This window comes from Cornus florida, unplaced genomic scaffold, assembly GCF_030987335.1.
Source record: "Cornus florida cultivar Cherokee Brave unplaced genomic scaffold, ASM3098733v1 CherokeeBrave_3.0.0_Hap2_Chr01, whole genome shotgun sequence".
Classification (NCBI taxonomy): Eukaryota; Viridiplantae; Streptophyta; class Magnoliopsida; order Cornales; family Cornaceae; genus Cornus; species Cornus florida.
In genome coordinates this window covers 9,497,126-9,510,674 of record NW_026775571.1, presented here as the reverse complement: position 1 = coordinate 9,510,674, position 13,549 = coordinate 9,497,126, and positions in this window count along the sequence as shown.

Sequence of the window (13,549 nt, the reverse complement as noted above, 5' to 3'; positions counted from 1 at the left end):
TTGAGTTTAACTTGTTCAAGTTCCCAATGAAGTCGCGATGAGTGTTTTAAAGACTAAAGATACATTTTTTGAATGAAAATACCTTAATCAATGTACCTATTATGTCACTAGACCATTTAATTGTATAAAGATTAAATCTTTGAATGAAAATGAGAGTCTTGGTTTAAACTTATTCAAATTCCCTTTTACGTAACGAAGAGTATTTTAATGAGTAAAGATTAGTCTTTGAATTGAATTACCTCATTTTGAGGACATATTATGTCTCTAGACCTTTTTAATGTATAAAGATTGAATCATTGAAAGAAAATGAGAGTTTTGAGTTTAACATATTCGAGTTCCCTATAAAGTCGCGAAGAGTGTTCTAATGACTAAAGATTGAATCTTTGAATGAAAATACCTCTCAATCGAGGTATCTTTTATGTCACTTCACCTTTTTAATTTATAAAGATTAAACCTTTGAAAGAAAATGTGAGATTTGAGTTAAACTTAATCGAGTTCCCATTGACGTCCCGAAGAGTGTTTTAAAGAGTAAAGAATGAATCTTTGACTGAAAATACCACAATCAAGGTACATATTATGTCAGTAGACCGTCTTAACATAAAAATATTAAATCTTTGAAAGAAAATGAGAGTTTTGTGCGAAGCTTATTCAAGTTCCCTTTGACGTCACGAAGAACGTTTTAATGAATAAAGATTCAATCTCTGATTGAAATTACCTCATTCAAGGTACCAATTATGTCATTAGACCTATTATGTCTCTGGACCATTTTAATGTATAGAGATTAAATCTTTGAAAGAAAATGTGAGTTTTGAGTTAAACATATTCGAGTTCCCTTTGACGTCACAAAGAGTGTTTTAGTGAGTGAAAATTGAATCTTTAAATGAAATTTCCTCAATCGAGGTACCTATTATGTCACTAGACCTATTTAATGTTTAAAGATTGAATCTTTGAAATAAAATGAGAGTTTTGAGTCAAATTCATTTGAGTTCCCGTCGACACTCCGAAGAGGGATTTTATGAGTAAAGGTTGAATCTTTGAATTAAATTATCTCAATCAAGGTACATATTATGTCACTAGACCTTTTCATCTTATAAAGGTTAAATTTTTGAATGAAAATTAGAGTTCTGAGTTTAACTTATTCGAGTTCCCTTTGAAGTTGTGAAGAGTGTTTTAATCCCTAAAGATTTAATCTTTGAAAGAAAATATTTCAATCAATGTTCCTATTATGTCACTAGACCTTTTTAATCTATCAAGATTGAATCTTTGAAGAAAAATTAGAGTTTTCAGTTTAACTTATTTGAGTACCCTTTGATGTCCAGAAGAGTGCTTTAATGAGTAAAGATTGAATCTTTGAACGAAAATACATCAATCAGGGTACCTATTATACCACTAGACCAATATAATGCATAAAAATTGAATCATTGAAAGAAAATGAGAGTTTTTAGTTAAACTTATTCATGTTCCGATTGGCGTCCCGAAGAGTGTTTTAATGAGTAGAGATTGAATTTTTGACTGAAAATACCTCAATCCAGGTATCTATTATGTCACTAGACCATTTTAATTTATAAAGATTAAATCTTTGAAAAAAATGAGAGTTTTTTGTTAAACTCGTTCGAGTTCCCTTTGACTTCACGAAGAGTGTTTTAATGAGTAAGGATTGAATCTTTGAATGAAATTACCTCAATCTAGGTACCTATTATGTCCCTAGACATTTTTAATATATAAATAATTGAATCTTTAAAAGGAACTGAGAGTTTTGAGTTAATCTTATTCGAGTTCGCTTTGACGTCACGAATAGTGTTTTAATGAGTAAAGATTGAATCTTTGAATGAAATTACTTCAATCACGGTACCTATTATGTCACTAAACCTCATTAATGGTTCAAAATTGAATCTTTGAAAGAAAAATAAGAGTTTTGAGTTAAACTTATTCGAGTTTCCTTCCACGTTCCAAAGAGTGTTTTCACGATTAAAGATTGAATCTTTGAAATAAATTATCTCAATCAAGGTACCTAATATGTCACTAGTCCTTTTTAACGTATAAAGATTGAATCTTTGAAAGAAAATTAGAGTTTTAAGATTAAATTTTTCGAGTACCCTATAGAGTTGCGAAGAGTGTTTTAATGACAAAAGGTGAAATCTTTGAAAGAAAATACCTCAATCAAGGTACCTACTATGTCAGTATACCTTTTTAATCTATAAAGATTAAATCTTAGAAAGAAACTGAGAGTTTTGAGTTACACTTATTTGAGTTCCCTTTAACGTCCAGAAGAGTGCTTTAATGAGTAAAGATTGAATCTTTGAATGAAAATACCTCAATCAAGGTACTTATTACGTCACTAGACCATTGTATTATACAATTTTTAAATCTTTGGAAGAAAATAGGAGTTTTGAGTTAAACTTATTCGAGTTTCTTTTAACGTTATAAAGAGTGTTTTAGTTAGTAAAGACTGAATCTGTGATGAAATTACATCAATCAAGGTAATTATTACGTCATCAGACCTTTTAATATATAAGTATTGAATATTTGGAAGAAAAAGAGAGATTTGGGTTTAACTTTTCAAGTTCCTTACGAAGTCACGAAGACTGTTTTAATGACTAAAGATTGAATCTTTGTACGAAAAGACCCCAATCAAGGTACCTATTATGTCACTAGACCATTTTAATGTATAAACATTAAAGCTTTGAATGAAATTACGTCAATGAAGGTACCTAATATGTCACTAGACCATTTTAATGTTTAAACATTAAATCTTTGAAAGAAAATTAGAGTTTTGAGTTCAACATATTCGAGTTTGCTTTGACGTCACGAAGTATGTTTTAATGAATAAAGATTGAATCTTTGAATGAAATTACCTCAATCAAGGTACCTGTCATGTCACTAGGCCTTTTTAATGTATAAAGATTGAATCATTGAAAGAAAAATAGAGTTTTGAGTTTAACATATTCGAGTTCCCTATAAAGTCGCGAAGAGTGTTTTATTAATTAAAGATTGAATCTTTGAATGAAAATACCTCAATTAATGAACAGTTATGTCACTAGACCATTTTAATGTATAAATATTAAATTTTTAAAAGAAAATGAGAGTTTTGAGTTAAACTTATTTGAGTTCCCTTTGAGATCACGGAGAGTGTTTTACTGAGTAAAGATTAAATCTTAGAATGAAATTACTTCAATCAAGGTATTAACTATGTCACTAGACCTTTTAATTATATAAAGACTGAATCTTTGAAAGAAAATGAGAGTTGTGAGTTTAACTTTTTCAAGTTCCCTACGAAGTCGCGTTGAGTGTTTTAAAGACTAAAGATAAATTTTTCGAATCAAAATATCTCAATCAATGTACTTATTATGTCACTAGACCATTTTGTTGTATAAAGATTAAATCTTTGAGAGAAAATAAGAGTCTTGACTTAAACTTGTTCGAATTCTCTTTGACGTAACGAATAGTGTTTTAATGAGTAAAGACTGAGTCTTTGAATTGAATTACCTCAATTTGGGGACTTATTACGTCTCTGGACCTTTTTAATGCATAAAGATTGAATCTTTTAAAGAAAATTTGAGTTTTGAGTTTAACTTATTCAAGCTCCCTAGGAAGTTGCGAACAGTGTTTTAATGACTAAAGATTAAATCTTTGTATAAAAATACCTCAATCAAGGTACAATATATGTCACTCCACCTTTTTAATGTATAAAGATTGAATCTTTGAAAAAAAATGTGAGATTTGAGTTAAACTTAATTGAGTTCCCATTGATGTCCCGAAGAGTGTTTTAATGAGTAAAGAATGAATCTTTGAATGAAAATACCACAATCAAGGTACATATTATGTTAGTAGACCGTTTTAACGAAAAAAGATTAAATCTTTGAAAGAAAATAAGAGTTTTGTGCTAAACTTATTCAAGTTTCCTTTGACGTCACGAAAAACGTTATAATGAGTAAAGATTCATTCTTTGATTGAAATTTCCTCATTCAAGGTACCAATTATGTCATTAGACCTATTATGTCACTGGACCATTTTAATGTATAGAGATTAAATATTTGAAAGAAAATTAGTGTTTTGGGTTAAACATATTCGAGTTCCCATTGACGTCACAAAGAGTGTATAATGAGTGAAAATTGAATCTTTAAAAGAAATTTCCTCAATTAAGGTACCTATTATGTCACTAGACCTATTTAATGTTTAAAAATTGAATCTTTGAAATAAAATGAGAGTTTTGAGTCAAATTCATTCGAGTTCCTTTCGACATTCCGAAGAGCGATTTTGCGAGTAAATGTTGAATCTTTGAATGAAATTATCTCAATCAAGGTACCTATTATGTCACTAGACATTTTTAACTTATAAAGGTTAAATCTTTGATTGAAAATTAGAGTTCTGAGTTTAACTTATTCGAGTTCCCCATGAAGATGCGAAGAGTGTTTTAATCTCTAAAGATTTAATCTTTGAAAGAAAATATCTCAATTAAGGTACCTATTATGTCACTAGACCTTTTTAATCAATAAAGATTGAATCTTTGAAAGAAAATTAGAATTTTGAGTAAAACTTATTTGAATACACTTTGACGTCCCGAAGAGTGCTTTAATGAGTAAAGATTAAATTTTTGAATGAAAATACATCAATCAAGGTACCACTCGACCATTATAATGTATAAAAATTGAATCATTGAAAGAAAATGAGAGTTTTTAGTTAAACTTATTCATGTTCCGATTGACGTCCCGAAGAGTGTTTTAATGAGTAGAGATTGATTCTTTGAATGAAAATACCTCAATCGAGGTATCTATTATGTCACTAGACCATTTTAATGTATAAAAATTAAATCTTTGAAAAAAATGAGAGTTTTTTGTTAAACTCGTTCGAGTTCCCTTTGACTTCACGAAAAGTGTTTTAATGAGTAAGGATTGAATCTTTAAATGAAATTACCTCAATCTAGGAACCTATTATATCCCTAGACATTTTTAATATATAAAGAATTGAATCTTTGAAAGAAAATGAGAGTTTTGAGTTAATCTTCTTCGAGTTCGCTTTGACGTCACGAATAGTATTTTAATGAGTAAAGGTTGAATCTTTAAATGAAATTATTTCAATCAAGGTACCTATTATGTCACTAGTACTCTTTAATGGTTCAAGATTGAATCTTTGAAAGAAAAACGAGAGTTTTGAGTTAAACTTATTCGAGTTTTCTTCGACGTTCCGAAAAGTGTTTTCATGTACAAAGATTGAATCTTTGGAAAAAATTATTTCAATCAAGGTACCTATTATGTCACTAGTCCTTTTTAACGTATAAAGATTGAATCTTTGAATGAAAATTAGAGTTTTGAGATTAACTTTTTCGAGTTCCATTTAGAGTTGCGAAGAGTGCTTTAATGACAAAAAGTGGAATCTTTGAAAAAAAATACCTCAATCAAGGTACCTATTATGTCAGTATATCTTTTTAATCTATAAAGATTAAATCTTAGAAAGAAAATGAGAGTTTTGAGTTAAACTTATTCGAATTCCCTGTGATGTCCAGAAGAGTGCTAATGAGTAAAGATTGAATCTTTGAATGAAAATACCCCAATCAAGGTACTTATTACGTCACTGGACCTTTGTATTATACATTTTTAAATCTTTTAAAGAAAATGGGTGTTTTGAGTTAAACTTATTCGAGTTTCTTTTGACATTATAATGAATGTTTTAGTGAGTAAAAACGGAATCTATGATAAAATTACTTCAATCAAGGTAATTATTACGACATCTGACCTTTTAATGTATAAAGATTGAATCTTTGAAAGAAAATGAGAGTTTTGAGTTTAACTTTTTCAAGTTCCAACGAAGTCGCGAAGAGTGTTTTAGTGACTAAAGATTGAATCTTTGAACGAAAATACCCCAATCAAGGTACCTATTATGTCACTAGAACATTTTAATGTATAAACAGTAAAACTTTGAATGAAATTACGTCAATGAAGGTACCTAATATGTCACTAGACCATTTTATTGTATAAAGATTAAATCTTTGAAAGAAAATTAGAGTTTTGAGTTCAACATATTTGAGTTCGCTTTGACGTCACTAAGTGTGTTTTAATGAATAAAGGTTGAATCTTTGAATGAAATTACCTCAATCAAGGTACCTATTATGTCACTAGGCCTTTTTAATGTATAAAGATTGAATCATTGAAAGAAAATAAAAGTTTTGAGTTTAACAGATTCGAGTTCCCTATAAAGTCGCGAAGAGTGTTTTAATGATTAAAGATTGAATCTTTCAATGAAAATACCTCAATCAATGAACCTATTATGTCACTAGACCATATTAATGTATAAATATTAAATATTTAAAAGAAAATTAGAGTTTTGAGTGAAACTTATTTGAGTTCCCTTTGAGATCACGAAGAGTGTTTTAGTGAGAAAAGATTGAATCTTTGAATTAAACTACTTCAATCAATGTATTAACTATGTCACTAGACCTTTTAATTGTATAAAGTCTGAATCTTTGAAAGAAAATGAGAGTTTTCAGTTTAACTTATACAAGTTCCCTATGAAGTCGCGATGAGTGTTTTCAAGACTAACGATAAATTTTTCGAATGAAAATACCTCAATCAATGTACCTATTATGTCACTAGACCATTTTATTGTAAAAAGATTAAATCTTTGAAAGAAAACGAGAGTCTTGATTTAAATTTATTCGAATTCCATTTGACGTAACGAAGAGTGTTTTAATGAGTAAAGATTGAGTCTTTGAATTGAATTACCTCAATTTGGGGACTTATTATGTCTCTCGACCTTTTTAATGTCTAAAGATTGAATCGTTTAAGGAAAATTTGAGTTTTGAGTTTAACTTATTCAAGCTCCCTAGGAAGTCGCGAACAGTGTTTCAATGACTGTAAATTAAATCTTTGTATGAAACTACCTCAATTAAGGTACCTTTTATGTCACTCCACCTATTTAATTTATAAAGATTGAATCCTTGAAAAAAAAACAGAGAGATTTGAGTTAAGCTTAATCGAGTTCCCATTGACGTCCCGAAGAGTGTTTTGAAGAGTAAAGAATGAATCTTTGAAAGAAAATACCAAAATCATGGTACATATTATGTCAGTAGACCGTTTTAACGTAAAAAGATTAAATCTTTGAAAGAAAATGAGAGTTTTGGGCTAAGCTTATTCAAGTTCCCTTTGACGTCACGAAGAACGTTTTAATGAGTAAAGATTCAATCTTTGATTGAAATTACCTCATGCAAGGTACCAATTATGTCATTAGACCAATTATGTCACTGGACCGTTTTAATGTATAGAGGTTAAATCTTTAAAAGAAAATAAGAGTTTTGAGTTAAACATATTCGAGTTCCCTTTGACGTCACAAAGAGTGTTTTAATGAGTTAAAATTGAATCTTTAAATGAAATTTCCTCAATCATGGTACCTATTATGTCACTAGACCTATTTAATGTTTAAATATTGAATCTTTGAAATAAAATGAGAGTTTTGAGTCAAATTCATTCGAGTTCCCTTCGACATTCCGAAGAGGGATTTTATGAGTAAAGGTTGTATCTTAGAATGAAATTATCCAAATCTAGGTACCTATTATGTCACTAGACCTTTTTAACTTATAAAGGGTAAATCTTTGAATGAAAATTAGAGTTCTGAGTTTAACTTATTCGAGTTCCCTATGAAGTTGCGAAGAGTGTTTTAATCCCTAAAGATTTAGTCTTTGAAAGAAAATATCTCTATCAATGTACCTATTATGTCACTAGACCTTTTTAATCTATAAAAATTGAATCTTTGAAAGAAAATTAGAGTTTTGAGTTAAACTTATTTAAGTACCCTTTGACGTCTAGAAGAATGCTTTAATGAGTAAAGATTGAATCTTTGAATGAAAATACATCAATCAAGGTACCTATTATACCACTCGACCATTATAATGTATAAAAATTGAATCATTGAAAGAAAATGAGAGTTTTTAGTTAAACCTATTCATGTTCCGATTGACGTGCTGAAGAGTGTTTTAATGAATAGAGATTGAATCTTTTATTTAAAATACCTTAATTGAGGTATCTATTATGTCACCAGACCATTTTAATGTATAACGATTAAATCTTTGAAAAAAATGAGACTTTTTTGTTAAACTCGTTCGAGTTTTCTTTGAATTCACGAAGAGTGTTTGAATAAGTAAAGATTGAATCTTTAAATGAAATTATCTCAATATAGGTACCTATTATGTCCCTAGACGTTTTTAATATATAAAGAATTAAATCTTTGAAAGAAAATGAGAGTTTTGAGTTAATCTTATTTGAGTTCGCTTTGACGTCATGAATAGTGTTTTAATGAGTAAAGATTGTATCTTTGAATAAAATTACTTCAATCAAGGTACCTATTATGTCACTAGACCTCTTTAATGGTTCAAGATTGAATATTTGAAAGAAAAACGAGAGTTTTGAGTTAAACTTATTCGAGTTTCCTTCGACATTCTGAAGAGCGTTTTCATGAGTAAAGATTGAATCTTGGAAAGAAATTATCTTAATCACGGTACTTATTATGTCACTAGTCCTTTTTAACGTATAAAGATTGAATCTTTGAATGAAAATTAGAGTTTTGTGATTAACTTTTTCGAGTTCCCTATAGAGTTGTGAAGAGTGCTTTAATGACAAAAGGTGGAATTTTTGAAAGAAAATAGCTCAATTAAGGTACCTATTATGTCTGTATTCCTTTTTAATCTATAAAGATTAAATCTTAGAAAGAAAATAAGAGTTTTGAGTTAAACTTATTCGAGTTCCCTTTGACGTCCAGAAGAGTGCTTTAATAAGTAAAGATTGAATTTTTGAATGAAAATATGTCAATCAAGGTAGTTATTACGTTACTAGACCATTGTATTATACAACTTTGAAATCTTTAAAAGAAAATGGGAGTTTTGAGTTAAAATTATTCGAGTTACTTTTGACGTTATAAAGAGTGTTTTAGTGACTAAAGACTGAATCTGTGATGAAATTACATCAATCAAGGTAATCAGACCTTTTAATGTATAAAGATTGAATCTTTGAAAGAAAATGAGAGTTTTGAGTTTAACTTATTCAAGTTCCTTATGAAGTCGCGAAGAGTGTTTTTATTACTAAAGATTGAATCTTTATACGAAAATACCCCAATCAAGGTACCTATTACGTCACTAGACCTTTTTAATGTATAAACATTAAAGCATTGAATGAAATTACGTCAATAAAGGTACCTAATATGTCACTAGACCATTTTAATGTATAAAGATTAAATCTTTGAAAGAAAATTAGAGTTCACTTTGACGTCACGAAGTGTGTTTTAATGAATAAAGATTGAATCTTTGAATGAAATTACCTCAATCAAGGTACCTATTATGTCACTAGGCCTTTTTAATGTATAAAAATTGAATCAATGAAAGAAAATGAGAGTTTTGAGTTTAACATATTCGAGTTCCCTATAAAGTCGCGAAGAGTATTTTAATGACTAAAGATTGAATCTTTGAATGAAAATACCTCAATCAATGAACCTATTATGTTACTAGACCATTTTAATGTATAAATATTAAATCTTTAAAAGAAAATGAGAGCTTTGAGTTAACCTTATTTGAGTTCCCTTTGAGATCACGAAGAGTGTTTTAGTGAGTATAGATTAAATCTTTGAATGAAATTATTTCGATCAAGGTATTAACTATGTCACTAGGCCTATTAATTTTATAAAGACTGAATCTTTGAAAGAAAATGAGAGTTTTAATTTTAACTTATTCAAGTTCCATATGAAGTCGCGATGAGTATTTTAAAGACTAAAGATAAATTTTTCGAATGAAAATACCTCAATCAACGTACTGATTATATCACTAGACTATTTTATTGTATAAAGATTAAATCTTTGAAAGAAAATGAGAGTCTTGATTTAAACTTATTCGAATTCCCTTTGACATAACGAAGAGTGTTTTAATGAGTAAAGATTGAGTCTTGGAATTGAATTACCTCAATTTGGGGATTTATTATGTCTCTCGACCTTTTTAATGTATAAAGATTGAATCTTTTAAAGAAAATTTGAGTTTTGAGTTTAACTTATTCAAGCTCCCTAGGAAGTCGTGAACTGTGTTTTAATGACTATAGATTAAATCTTTGTATGAAACTACCTCAATCAAGGTACCTTTTATGTCACTTCACCCTTTTAATGTATAAAGATTGAATCTTTGAAAAAAAAAAGTGAGATTTGAGTTAAAGTTAATCGAGTTCCCATTGACGTCCCGAAGAGTGTTTTGAAGAGTAAAGAATGAATCTTTGAATGAAAATACCACAATCAAGGTGCATATTATGTCAGTAGACCGTTTTAACGTAAAAAGATTAAATCTTTGAAAGAAAATGAGTGTTTTGGGCTAAGCTTATTTAAGTTCCTTTTGACGTCACGAAGAACGTTTTAATGAGTAAAGATTCAATCTTTGATTGAAATTACTTCATTCAAGGATTAAATCTTTGAAAGAAAATTAGAGTTTTGAGTTCAACATATTTGAGTTCGCTTTGACGTCACGAAGTATGTTTTAATGAATAAAGATTGAATGTTTGAATGAAATTACCTCAATCAAGGTACCTATTATGTCACTAGGCCCTTTTAATGTATAAAGATTGAATCATTGAAAGAAAATTAGAGTTTTCAGTTTAACATATTCGAATTCCCTATAAAGTCGTGAGGAGTGTTTTAATGACTAAAGATTGAATCTTTGAATAAAAATACCTCAATCAATCAATAAACTTATTCGAATTCCCTTTGACGTAACGAAGAGTATTTTAATGAGTAAAGATTGAGTCTTTGAATCGAATTACCTCAATTTGGGGACTTGTTATGTCTCTTGACCTTTTTAATGTATAAAGATTAAATCTTTTAAAGAAAATTTGAGTTTTGAGTTTAACTTATTCAAGCTCCCTAGGAAGTCGCGAACAGTATTTTAATGACTAAAGATTAAATCTTTGTATGAAAATACCTCAATCAAGGTACCTTTTATGTCACTCCACCTTTTTAATGTACAAAGATTAAATCTTTGAAAGAAAATGTGAGATTTGAGTTAAACTTAATCGAGTTCCCATTGACGTCTTGAAGAGTGTTTTAAAGAGTAAAGAATGAATCTTTGAATGAAAATACCACAATCAAGGTACATATTATGTCAGTAGACCGTTTTAACGTAAAAAGATTAAATCTTTGAAAGAAAATGAGAGTTTTGTGCTAAGCTTATTCAAGTTCCCTTTGACGTCACGAAGAACGTTTTAATGAGTAAAGATTCAATCTTTGATTGAAATTACCTCATTCAAGGTACCAATTATGTCATTAGACCTATTATGTCACTGGACCATTTTAATGTATAGAGATTAAATCTTTGAAAGAAAATGAGAGTTTTGAGTTAAATATATTCGAGTTCCCTTTGATGTCACAAAGAGTGTTTTAATGAGTGAAAATTGAATCTTTAAATAAAATTTCCTCAATCAATGTACCTATTATGTCACTAGACCTATTTAATGTTTAAAGATTGAATCTTTGAAATAAAATGAGAGTTTTGAGTCAAATTCATTCGAGTTCCCTTCGACATTCTGAAGAGGGATTTTATGAGTAAAGGTTGATTCTTTAAATGAAATTATATCTATTAAGGTACCTATTATGTCACTAGACCATTTTAACTTATAAAGGTTAAATCTTTGAATGAAAATTAGAGTTCTGAGTTTAACTTATTCGAGTTCCCTATGAAGTTGCGAAGAGTGTTTTAAAACCTAAAGATTTAATCTTTGAAAGAAAATATCTCAATTAATGTACCTATTACGTCACTAGACCTTTTTAATCTATAAAGATTGAATCTTTGAAAGAAAGTTAGAGTTTCGAGTTAAACTTATTTGAGTACCCTTTGACGTCCAGAAGAGTGCTTTAATGAGTAAAGATTGAATCTTTGAATGAAAATATATCAATCAAGGTACCTATTATACTACTCGACCATTATAATGTATAAAAATTGAATCATTGAAAGAAAATGAGAGTTTTTAATTAAACTTATTCAAGTTCCGATTGACGTCCCGAAGAGTGTTTTATTGAGTAGAGATTCAATCTTTGAATGAAAATACCTCAATCGAGGTATCTATTATGTCACTAGACCATTTTAACGTAGAAAGATTAAATCTTTGAAAAAAAAGAGGGTTTTTTGTTAAACTCGTTCGAGTTCGCTTTGACTTCATGAAGAGTGTTTTAATGAGTAAGGATTGAATCTTTAAATAAAATTACCTCAATCTAGGTACCTATTATGTCCCTAGACGTTTTTAATATATAAAGAATTGAATCTTTGAAAGAAAATTAGAGTTTTGGGTTAATCTTATTCGAGTTCGCTTTGACGTCACGAATAGTATTTTAATGAGTAAAGATTAAATCTTTGAATGAAATTACTCCTTCAATCAAGGTACCTATTATGTCATTAGACCTCTTTAATGGTTCAAGATTGAATCTTTGAAAGAAAAATGAGAGTTTTGAGTTAAACTTATTCGAGTTTCCTTCGACGTACCTATTATGTCATTAGTCCTTTTTAACGTATAAAGATTGAATCTTTGAATGAAAATTAGAGTTTTGAGATTAAATTTTTCGAGTTCCCTATAGAGTTATGAAGAGAGCTTTAATGAGAAAAGGTGGAATCTTTGAAAGAAAATACCTCAATCAAGGTACCAATTATGTCAGTATACCTTTTTAATCTATAAAGATTAAATCTTAGAAAGAAAATGAGAGTTTTGAGTTAAACTTATTCGAGTTCCCTTTGACGTCCAGAAGAGTGCTTAAATGAGTAAATATTGAATCTTTGAATGAAAATACCTCAATCAAGGTACTTATTACATCACCGAACCATTGTATTATACAAATTTTAAATCTTCAAAAGAAAATGGGAGTTTTGAGTTAAACTTATTCGAGTTTATTTTGACGTTATAAAGAGTGTTTTAGTGAGTAAAGACTAAATTTGTGATGAAATTACATCAATCAAGGTAAATATTACGTTATCAGACCTTTAAATGTATAAAGATTGAATCTTTGAAAGAAAATGAGAGTTTTGAGTTTAACTTTTTCAAGTTTCTTATGAAGTCGAGAAGAGTGTTTTAATTACTAAAGATTGAATCTTTGTACGAAAATACCCCAATCAAGGTACCTATTATGTCACCAGACCATTTTAATGTATAAAAATTAAAGCTTTGAATGAAATTACGTCAATGAAGGTACCTAATATATCACTAGACCATTTTAATGTATAAAGATTAAATCTTTGATAGAAAATTAGAGTTTTGAGTTCAACATATTTGAGTTCACTTTGACGTCACAAAGTGTGTTTTAATGAATAAAGATTGAATGTTTGAATGAAATTACCTCAATTAAGGTACATATTATGTCAGTAGGTCTTTTTAATGTATAAAGATTGAATCATTGAAAGAAAATTAGAGTTTAGAGTTTAACATATTCGAGTTCCCTATAAAGTCGCAAAGAATGTTTTAATGACTAAAGATTGAATCTTTGAATGAAAATACATCAATAAATGAACCTATTATGTCACTAGACCATTTTAAGGTATAAATATTAAATC